The sequence below is a fragment of the Sapajus apella genome, unplaced genomic scaffold, assembly GCF_009761245.1.
Source record: "Sapajus apella isolate SASKATOON/1434 unplaced genomic scaffold, GSC_monkey_1.0 scaffold59, whole genome shotgun sequence".
In the NCBI taxonomy this organism is placed as follows: Eukaryota; Metazoa; Chordata; class Mammalia; order Primates; family Cebidae; genus Sapajus; species Sapajus apella.
Window position 1 is genome coordinate 10711455 of NW_022436999.1, and position 11545 is coordinate 10722999.

Here is an 11545-nt window from a genome sequence, read left to right on the forward strand (position 1 = left end):
ATTCTACCTCTCTTCATGTTAAAAATGTTCAATAAACAAAATACTGAAGGAACATATTTCAAAATAATAAGAGTCATCTTCTGTGACAAACCCACAGCCAACACCATACTGAACGGGCAAAAGCTGAAAACAGTCCTCTTGAAAATTGGAACAAGATAAGGATGCCCTCTCTTATCATTCCTATTCAACATAGTTCTAGAAGTTCTGGTAAGTGAAAACAGGCAAGGAAAAGAAATAAAAGGCATCCAAATAGGAAGAAAGAAAGTCAAACTATCCCTGTTTATAGTTTATATGATTCTATATCTATAAATATCCATGGTCCCTGCCTAAAAACTCCTTGAACTAACTCCAGAAAAGTTTAATGATAAAAATGTCAATGTACAAAACTTAGTAGCTTTCCTATACCCCACAACACACAAGGTGATATTCAAATCAAGAGTGCAATCCTATTCACAATAGCCACAAAAAGAATAAAATACTTAGGAATACAGTTCACTAGGGAGGTGAAAGATTCTCTACTATGCCAAGCACAAAACACTGCTCAAAGAAATTAGAGATGACACAAAAAAATGGAAAAACATTCCGTGCTCATGGACAGAAAGAATACTGTTAAAATGGCCATACTGGTCAAACCAATTTACATATTCAATGTTATTCCTTTCAAAATACAAATGACATTCTTCACAGAATTAGAAAAAACTATTTTAAAATCCATATGGATCCAAAAAGAAACCCAAACAGCCAAGGCAATTCTAAGCAAAAAGAACAAAGCTGAACACATCACATTATTCAACTTCAAACTATAATCCAAGGCTACAGTAACCAAACAACATAGATCTGGTTCAAAAACAGACACATAGACCACTGGAATGGAACAGAGAGCCTAGAAATGATTTCACACACATACATTCATCGGATCTTCAATAAAGTTGACAAAACCAAGCAATGAGGAAATGATTTCCTACTTAATAAAGGTATTGGGATAATTGCCTAGCCATACACAGAAGATTGACACTGGACTCCTTCCTTATACCATATACAAAAATCCATTCAAATTAGATTAAAGACTTAACTATGACCTAAAACTATAAAAACCCTGGACGATAACCTAGGAAATACCATTCTGGACATAAGGCCTGTCAAATATTTCATGATGAAGATGCAAAAAGCAACTACAACAAAGGCAAAAACTGACAAATAGGACCTAACTAGAGAACTTCTGCAAAGCAACAGAGTAAACAAACAACCTGCAGAATAGAAGAAAACATTTGCAAACTATGCATCTGACAAAGGTCTGATATTCAGAACCTATAGAGAACTTAAACTCACAAGCAAAAAAAAAAAAAAAAAAAAAAAAAAACCTTTAAAAAATGAATGAAAGCCAGGCACAGTGGCTCATTCCTGTAATCCCAGCACTTTGCGAGGCCAAGGCAGGTGGATCATGAGGTCAGGAGATCTAGACCATCCTTGCCAACACGGTGAAACCCCATCTCTACTAAAAATACAAAAATTAGCTGGGTGTGGTGGCAAGCACGTGTAGTCTCATGTACTCAAGAGGCTAAGGTAGGAGAATCACTTGAACCTGGGAGGCGGAGGTTGCAGTGAGCCAAGATTGCGCCACTGCACTTCAGCCTGGCAACAGAGCGAGGCTCTGTCTCCAAAAAAAAAAAAAAAAAATAGAGTGGGTGAAGTATATGAACAAACACTTTTCAAAAGAAGACATACATGTGGCCAAGAAACATGAAAAAAAATGTTCAACATCACTAATCATTAGAGGAATACAAATTCAAACCACAATCAGATACCATCTCAAACCAGTCAAAATGGCTACTTTTTAAAAGTTTTATATATATATATATATATATATATATATATATATATATGCTGGTGAGGTTATGGAGAAAAGGGAACACTTACAAATTGCTGGTGGGAATGTAAATTAGTTCAGCCATTGTGGAAAGCAGTTTGGCAATTACTGAATTAACTCTAAGCAGAATTACCATTCAATCCAGTAATCTCATTATTGGGTGTATACTCAAATATAAATTACTCTACCATGAAGACACAGGCATGTGCATTTTATCATAGCACTATTCACAATAGCAAAGACGTGAAATCACCTAAATGCCCATCAACAGTAGATTTGATATAGAGAATATGACACATATGCAGCGTGGAATACTATGCAGCCACAAAAAAGAATGAGATAATGTCCTTTGAAGCAACATACATCTGGAAGTCATTATTCTAAGCAAACTAATGCAAGAACAGAAAACAAAACACCACATGTTCCTGTAAGTGGGACCTAAATATTGAATACATATAGATACAAAGCAGGGAAAAAGAGACACCAGGACCTACATGAAGATAAAGAAGAGAGTGAGGTTCAAAAAACTACCTATTGGGTATTATACTTATTATCTGGGGGATAAAATAATCTGTACACCAAATCCCCATGACATGCAATTTATCTATATAACAAACCTGCACTTGTAACTCTGAACCTTAAATAAAAGTAAATAAATAACAAACAGGTTGCTTATAACATATAAATGCTTATTCCCTGATTTTGAAAAGGAATTTTGTTGTACCCTCACCTTGATAATATCTGGGTCTCTCAAAATGGCCATTTGGTAGCATCAGATAATTTCAAATGAATATTAGCTGAATCTCTTCATGAAACTATCCATCATAGTCCAAAAAAAATAGTTATTGTCTTAAATCAACATTTCTGGGGAAACATTAAAAAGACAGGTAAGATTATTTGTTGTGTTATGTGTCACCTGTTAACAAAATAACACTGGAGAAAGTGCCAAGTTGGAGCAGAAATCAAAGTCGTAAGTGTTCTTTGAATGCCTGTAGGTGGATCTTATCCAGCTTCCAACCTCAGAAACAGGTTCTAGGTATTACTGTAGCTTTCTTTCTTGCCCAAGACCTATAGCCCTCACAGTCACTAAAAATCTAACTGATTTTGTGTTTCCAACCTGGGGCATACCAACTTTTATATCAAATGACTGAAGCTTATACTTTGCAAGTATCATCATAAAAGGACTCTGTATGCAAAACTACACTACCCTTGTTAGCCACAATCTAATGCAAAGTTTGAAAGACATAATGGCATCCTTAAAATTTGCCAAACTCCCAGAAATCCTTAAGCACCCTTACTAAAGTTACTCCCACTATCCATAATGACCCTCAGAGACACACAGTTACCCACTACATACTGGTGACTAGAAGGCCTGTGTGTTATGATCACCTCTTATTCATCCCATTGGTGAAGGAGGGAGTTTTCTGACCCTAAACAGTATGAGATGGCTGAACACTTAATACCCAACGCTGGAAGGATGAGAATTATAGCACTTTGTTAGTCACTTATACTCAGCTTGAGAGAATGAAGATGCCATCAGGGCCACACGGGGGCTGAAGTGCGCTTGGGAATAGTCCCACAGCAGGGACTGTGGGAAGCAGGCTTTGTAGTGACAAGAGCATTAGGTGACTATCGGTTCTTACAGGAGGCTATGACTGGCTCGCTTGAAAAATTTCACAGGCTAAAAGGGGGTGAAACTCATGAAGCTGAGAATCGGGGAGTGGGGAGCTGCAGTTTGATCAGCTAATAAGAAAATTAGCCAAGTGGGGGATCCTTTCCCACTACATGGAGAGCATACCTGGCAAGAGCACGGGAATACAGACCTAGGCTTTTAGGGCCCTATGAGGCTCAAAAATATGAAGGCAACACTTGAAATTTTAGGCCTCGCAATACACCATACGTTTAGGGAATTCATCCTGTTATTAGACTCCTTTCCTCTGCACAGAGACATGACAAAGAATTGCAAGGGACACATGTACTATACCTATCACCAACAGATTAAGGCTGCCTTCTCACATCCTCTTAAACAGCCTCCACGTGTTCCTCAACCTGGAGATTACATCTACTTGAAAAACAGAAAAATTACTCTTGAACTCTGTTGGAAGTAATGTTAGTACTGTTAACAACAGTACAGTAGTGAAACTCAAGTCATATTTTACAACTAAGTAACAATCCAGAACTCTATAGAATTAAAAGATAAATCCAATAGAGAGCCTCACATCCAGGTTTCTCAATGATCTTCTAGAAGCATCTGATATTTTAAATTAAATGACCTTTGAAACAAGCAGAGGACCTTGTATAGTGGACAGCTTCTGCCCAAGACATCAGATTCAGATTCCTATGTCATTTTTCATCTCCTTGGTTATAATTATTATTATTTTATGAATCTCTGGTTGTTGTATACCCATAATAACCCTCTTTCTCTTTCTGAATTGTAATGACTAGGTCAGAACATACTAATTCTAATGTCTAATGCCACTCTTAAATTATTCCAAAGAGTAGCCACTGCCAATTTACCAAATGCTGGATATACCTTTCATTAGCAGACCCCAATTATAAAACCCTCTGGATAATTCTGTTTTCATCAAATGAAGCCAAAAGGAACTACAGCTGAATAATGCTATCATTATGTAATTATTATAAAAAGCAGAATAAATTACACCTGTATAGACAAATCACTTTAAAAAAAATCAACATATTATTTTGCTAGTACTCTTTCCTGGAAAAAGAACCAATTATTACAATCTATTGATCATATCATAGGTAATTCACAAAAATGTTTCTAGAGCAATGGACAAATTACTTGTCACCAGAAAGAGACTAATACAAATTTAAATGTATAACCTAGCTAACATAAAGCCTAAGTTCTGACCTCATGTCATTAACAACTAATTATTTTCTTGGTTCTTCATGGAGCCATTGGATACTACCTATATTCAAGATGCCTGTTTTTGTTTGTCCCAGACTAACACTTCATGCACTTCAAGAAAACTATTCCAAGATTTGTCATTACACAGAAGCCTTTCTTCTGTAAATTACCAATGCTGGAAATTCTAACTCAGACACAAGTTTCAAAACAGTGTCATCCTTGACTATTCGGGCACCTAACCTGGGGGAATTACTAACTCATCATTTATGCAAATGATCATGGCAGTATTCCCAAAGGTAGAAATCATAAAAATAGAAAAAAAAAAAAACAACAACACTGTAAGAAACTCATCACTAACTCTGTCATAAGTGACTAATGATACTACTTCTTCCCTAAGTGTAATACAGATCAGTCTCAATTTCTTGGGCATAAGTACTGATGTACAGTCACAGTGCTTAAAACTTTCTTGTTGGTGAGTGATGATGACACCTGTCCCATTGCAAATACTTCTTGCTGTATCTGGATCAATGAAACAGACAAGGTAGGGAAAGCTACTTGGCTAAGGTTAAACTTCATGGCCTACAGAATTTGCTCTTTTGGTCTGAGTTAGGCATTCAGAGTTCCTGGTTCTAAAATCTCAGAACAACTATTGTTTTTATTTTCATCATAGTGATCATGATGCTGGTTTGGTACATTCTATTCAGAGTTTTAAATGCTTCTGTGCAGCTGTTCCCTGATTAAATGATCACTGTGGTGATGTAACAACAACAAAAAAAATCAACATCTAGAATTCAAATGACTAGGGAGAAAACTGAACAACTCTTGAATGGGAAGATACTGATTTTCAGCATTTCTTGTATTGGCCAATCTCTTAGAAATGAGATAATGACACAGAGGGAGGACTTCAAGACTGAATATACCAACTGCCAATGGGGAGACAACATATGACAATAGAAGTCCATTCACAACCTCCTTAGCAACCAATCTGAAAAGTTAAATTACCACCTCTGCTGCAATGGGCCCAGAACAGTGAAAAATGATTTAAACATAGACAAAATATTCATGAACATAAACAAAAATTTCTTAACAACTTAAAACATGCTTATCCTTACTTAAATCCATCCCTCAGCTATTCCATTTTTCATATCTGTGAAACACATGTACACAAATGCCAAAGACTCTGTATGCTAGTGTTAATTGCAGCATTTTTATAACATTAAAAAAAGTGAAAGTGACATAAATATTTGCCAACTGGGAAACACCACCATATAAGCATGCCATATTTACTAGAGCAGGAAAAAAATTCGTAATAGTCCCATGTTTAGTAATTTAGGTACCTAAAACATACTATTCAGTGTAAAAAGTAAGTTACAGAGTAACATAAAATGTTACAAAACCACAGAAAAAAATTAAAACACGCAAAACAAAGTTTTATATTTTCTAAGAAAATATAAATAATAGAGGTCATGTATTACTTGTATAATTTTAAAAGTCAACAAATATGGTACACTGATGGCAAAAAGACAAGAGGTGGGAAGAAGGAGGAGGGTTGAAAAAAATCAATGATCAAACACATTCCCTGACTAAGTGGAGATTGAAGAAGTAAAGCAATAAATAAATATGTATGTATACCATGTTAAGTTATAATGCAAAACATCCATGGAACTAGAAATAATAATAAACATATATAGGAAGGAAGAACTGAAAATGTAAGTGATCTGTGAAAGAAAAAGTAAAATAAAATCCCAGACATGGATATAAACCCCAAACTAAGAATTAAAAGCAGTCCTCCTAGACAGCAAGACTGAGATTCCATGAGGACAGAGGACTGTGGTTTTTCATTATAGGTACCTGTGTTACTTCCTTTGATTTCTTTCATATGTGTATAAATGTATTACTATTATTTCAAATTTTAAAACTTTACAAAAGCCTCAACTCCACAACATTTTGTATACAAATCTCAATTACACTGTTTGAGTTTAGTGATATAACAGAAGTTATGACTTAATACTTATTTGAACACGGAGACATCATCTTTTGGAAAGACATGTGAACAAGATGATGGAGTAGGAAGCTCTGGATCTTCCACCCCACAAAAAAACTGAATTCACCAACAATATATGGAAAACTTCCCTTTCTGAGAAAGAGGAAATTAATTAAAAGGCTCCTGCAACTTGGTCAAATGTGAAACCACTCACTCAAGCCAAAGGAGATTCAAAACAGTCCACCTATCAGATACCCTGCCCCAGTGCATCACCATATAATCAAGAAGAGATACCCTACCTCCTAGATTCATCCAGGTGTTGAAAGTAGTTAGTTTGTAATGTCCAGTGCTTCATCTTTTCCAAGAGGGCTCCCCAGAGGACTGGCCTTTTTCTCTTGCCAGTATTGAAACTCTGATGGGTCCAGCGCTGTCCAGCTATGTGAAAGAGAACAGAAGCAGCAGATTGAGCTGGTAAATGCCATTGATCCTCCCTGCTGCTTAGCACGAAGAGAACAGATGAAAATCCCAGCTCTCGGCTCTCCCCTAGAAAAGGTAAGACTTAATTTGTGTAACCAATACCCCACCTTCTCCAGGACTACCCAAAGAACTAGCACCTGTCTTGCCAGTTTTGGAGCTCTTACAGGTCTGACATATTCTAGCCACACAGAGAAGAATGGCAGCATGGGCTGATAGAAACCATGGGTTCTTCTTGCCCTTGCCAGAGAACAGAGCAAGCAGGAAAAATCTACAGCTGTCTGCTTTTCCATGGTTCGAAAAAGAATAGGTAGAGGCTCCTAAAATCTCTGGCTGAGCTAATTGAGGAGGCTCTTCTCTGTACAGGTCTGTGAAGACTCAGTGAGATGCCTGTTTTGTCTAATGCTCAGACACTAACACAGAGAGTCAAGGAAAATAAAGAATCAGTCAAAGATGTTCCAAACAAAGGAATAAGATAAATCTTATAGGGCAAGTCGCTGGAAATAATTCAGTTAGAAGAGAAAAAGTAAAAAGAATACAAAAGAGTAAAGCAAGCCTAAGAAAATTATAGTGCACCAACTGGACAAATATATGCATTAGGTGAATCCCAAAGGAGAAGATAAAGGATAAAAAAACCTTTTAATAATGACTGAAAACTACACAAATTAGGGAAGAAAATGGAATTCAGATCCAAATAGCCCAAAGGACACCAAATAAGAGGAACTAAAAAATGTACAGTAAAACACATTAAATCAAATGGTCAAAAGTCAAAGACAGAATTTTAAAATGTTAAAAGAAAAAAGAAAAAGAAAAACCCTGTCAACCAAAAAAAGTGTGTAGATGAACAAACTGTCATTCGGATAAAATAAAAAAAGAGAGAGATACAAAGACTTTTCCTGGCAAACAAAAGCTGAGGGAGTTTATCACCACTAGACTTGCCTTACAAGCAATGCTAATGGAAGTTCTTTAAGTTAACATGAAAATAACAAGATGATGGCATAGCCAGTATGAAATTAATGGTAAAATTAAATATATAGAAATACACAAAGAAGTACCATATTATGATAGTGGTGGTAGGTAAATCACTCTCAATTTTTGTATAAATTTAAAAGATAAAAGTATTAAAAATAGAACTAAAATATGTTAAAAGAAATATGAATAAATACAGATTGTTATAAACAAAATGTGTGCTGGAAAAGTTGAACTGCAGAGTTTTGGATGCAATTAAGCTGAAGTTGTTATCAGCTTAAAATAAATGGTTACAAGATACTTTACGTAAACTAAAAGAACCACAAATAAAAAGTACATACAGAACTTACACAAAAGAGAAAAGAAAGAAATCAAAGCATATCATTACAAAAAAAAAAAAGTCAACAAACACTGATAGGCAACAGAAAAAGAGAATAATGCCAGAACAACTGCAAGACTAACTGAACGAAACCTAACTAAATAGCAATAATAAATAGTTTCCTATCAGTAAATGCTTTAAATGTAAATGGATTAAATTCCTCAATGAACAGACATAGCATGATTTTTTTAAAAAAAAAAAAGCAAGACTAAATTATGTGTTTTATATGACAAACCCATTTTAGATTTAAGGATGCACAAAGGCTAAAAGAGAAAAGATAACAAAAAAATCTATTTTATGCAAATGCTAACCAAAAGAAAGCAGGAGTGGCTAGATATATATAAAACAAAATTCAGTTTAAATGACTGTTGCAGGATATAGACAGAAGGATATTTTATAATGATAAAAGAGTAAATGCACTAGGAGGACAAAACAATATATATGTACCCAACATCAGTGGATCTATTAGATAAAGGAAACATTGACAGATATGAAAAGAGAAGTAGAGAGTGATGCAATAATAGTAAAAGACTTCAATACTCTACTTTCAATAATAGAGCATCCAGACAGGAGATCAGCAAGGAAAAAGAAGATTTTAACAACACTATACACTAAGTGGTCAGAACATATGATACAGAGCATTCCACCCAACAGCAGCAGAAAACATATGTGTCTCAACTGCACATGGATGCTTCTCCATGAAAGATCGCATGTCACAAAACAAGTCTTAACAAATTTAAGAAGGTTGAAATCATATTTTTATGGCTATGATGGAATAAAATTAGAAGTAGGTACCCCAAAAGGAAAACTGAAAAATCCTCAAATAAATAGAAATCAAACAATACATCCTTGAACAGTTATTGGGTCAAAGAAGAAATCGAAATGGAAATTAGAGAAAACTACCCCAAAGAATATAAAAATAAAACATCGAACATATGGGATGCAGCAAAAATATTAAAAGTTTATTGAAATAAATGCCTACATTAAAAATGAAGAAAATTTTGCAAAAATCAACTCGAGTTGGATCAAAGACTTAAATCTAAGACCTGAAACCATAAAAATTCTAGAAGATAACATCAGAAAACCTCTTCTAGATATTGGGTTAGACAAAGAGTTCATGACCAAGAACCCAAAAGCAAATGCAACAAAAGCAAAGATAAGTAGATGGGACCTAATTAAACTAAAAAGCTTCTGGGCAGCAAAAGAAATAATCAGCAGAGTAAACAGCCAATCCATAGAAAGGGAGAAAATATTCACAACTATGCATACCATAAAGGCCTGATAGCCAGAATCTACAAGGATTGTGAACAAGTCAGCAAGACAAAAACAAAAACAAATAATCCCTTCAAAAAGTGTGCAAAGGGCATTAAAAATCAGTTCTCAAAATATATAAAAATGGCCAACAAACATAAAAAATGTTGGACATCGCTAATAGAGAAATCAAAACCACAATGCAATATCACCTTACTCCTGCAAGAATGGTTGTAATTTAAAAATCAAGAAATAATACATGTTGGCATCAATGTGGTAGAAAGGGAAAACTTTTACATGCTGGTGGTAATGGAAACTAATACAACCACTATGGAAAAACAGCATGGAAGTTTCTTAAAGAACTAAAAGTAGAATTACCATTTGATCCAGCAATCCTACTACTGAGTGGAAAGAAAAGACTTTTTTAATATAATGACTTTTTTTCCTCTACCCAGAGGGAAAAAAGATATTATATAAAAAAAGACATTTTCACAGGCATGTTTATAGCAGCACAATTCACAAGTGCAAAAATATGGAATCAGCTTAAATGCCCGTTGACCCATGAGTTGATAAAGAAAATGTGGTATATACTTACCATGGAATACTATTCAGCAATAAAAATGAACAAAATAATGATATTTGCTGCAACCTGAATGGAGTTGGAAACCATCATTCTAAGTGAAGTAACTCAGGAATGGAAAACCATACATCGTATATTCTCACAAGCGGGAGCTAAGCTATGAGGATTGAACAGCATAAGAATGATGAAGGGACTTTGGAGATTCAAGGAAAGTGGGATGAGGGATAAAAAAAACTACACACTGGGTACAGTATACACTGCTTGGATGATGGGTACACCAAAATCTCGTAAACCACCAATGAAGAACTTACCCATGTAACCAAAAACCCTCTGTTACTCAAAAACTATTCAAATCAATAAACAAAATTTTGAATTAAACAACCTAACTTTACACAAAAGGAAACCAGAAAAACAACTAAGCTCACAGTTAACAGAAGAAAGGAAATAAATATTAATGCAGATATATACAAAACACTAAAAGGAAGAACAGAATCACTGAAACTAAAAACTGTCTTGATATATAGATAGATAGATAGATAGATAGATAGATAGATAGATAGATAGATAGATAGATATCTGTATATAATTGCACTTTAGGTTCTGGAGTACATGAGCAGAACATGCAGGATTATTGCATAGGTACGTACATGGCAATGTGGTTTGCTGCCTCTGTCCCCCATCACCTATATCTGGCATTTCTTCCCATGTTATCCCTTCCCAACCTCCCTACCCCTCAATATCCCTCCCCTCCCCCCCCCACAGACCCCCGTGTGTGATGCTCCCCTGTGTCCACATGTTCTCATTGTTCAACACCCGCCTGAGTGAGAACATGCAGTGTTTGATTTTCTGTTGTGTCAGTTTGCTGAGAATGATGGTTTCCAGATTCATCCATGTCTCTACAAAGGACACAAACTAATTGTTTTTTATGGCTGCATAGTATTCCATGGTGTATATGTGCCACATTTTCCTTGTCTAGTCTATCACCGATGGGCATTTGGGTTGGTTCCAGGTCTTTGCTATTGTAAACAGCGCCGCTATGAACATACGTGTGCATGTGTCCTTATAATGGAATGACTTATTATCCTTTAGATATATATCCAGTAATGGGATTGCTGGGTCAAATGGAATTTCTATTTCTAAGTCCTTAAGGAATCACTACACTGTCTTCCACA